At 83.3% G+C, this 426-nt stretch overlaps 1 protein-coding gene across 1 annotated transcript in view; it reads left to right on the top strand.

Moving 5' to 3' along the window:
• Window positions 1-338: 338 nt before the first annotated feature.
• ZBTB7A (zinc finger and BTB domain containing 7A) overlaps window positions 339-426 on the top strand; it is a 14243-nt gene continuing 14155 nt past the window's right edge. The window contains exon 1 of the mRNA XM_007460514.1: window positions 339-392. The gene's annotated coding sequence lies outside the window, so the exon portion shown is untranslated. The remainder of the gene's footprint in view (window positions 393-426) is intronic.

Genomic DNA, 426 nt, shown 5'->3' with positions numbered 1-426 from the left:
CCCCGCCCCGGGGCCCCTCCCTGCCTGGTTGTGTAACCGTCCCCAGCCCCCCTCCCCTCAGCCCCCCGCCCCGGGGGGGGGTGTCACCCACCCGGCGCTCCCCGGGGAGGGCGGCGGCCCGGGCGGCCGCGCGGCGCAGGCGAGCCCGGGGATGCGCGGCCTAGTGCAGGCTGGGCCCGGGCGTGGGGGAGGCGGGCGGGCGGACCCAGATCCGGGGTAATTTGCATCGCCCTCCCCCCAGCCCGGGTGGGGATTGGCCGCCGGCGGCGGGGGGTGGCGCGGGGCCAGGCTCACTGCCGCCTCCCGGCCCCTCGGAGGGAGCCAGCCCAGCCGCAGCCGCCGCCACCGCCGCCGCCGGGGCCGGGCCCCCTCGCCGCTGCCCCGGGAAGGAGGTAGGAGCCCCCCGCGCGGGCGGCGCGGTGGGGG

This window comes from Lipotes vexillifer, unplaced genomic scaffold, assembly GCF_000442215.2.
Source record: "Lipotes vexillifer unplaced genomic scaffold, Lipotes_vexillifer_v1.1 scaffold1011, whole genome shotgun sequence".
Classification (NCBI taxonomy): Eukaryota; Metazoa; Chordata; class Mammalia; order Artiodactyla; family Lipotidae; genus Lipotes; species Lipotes vexillifer.
The sequence above is the reverse complement of the archived record's forward strand: the minus strand, read 5'-3'. Positions and strand labels throughout refer to the sequence as shown.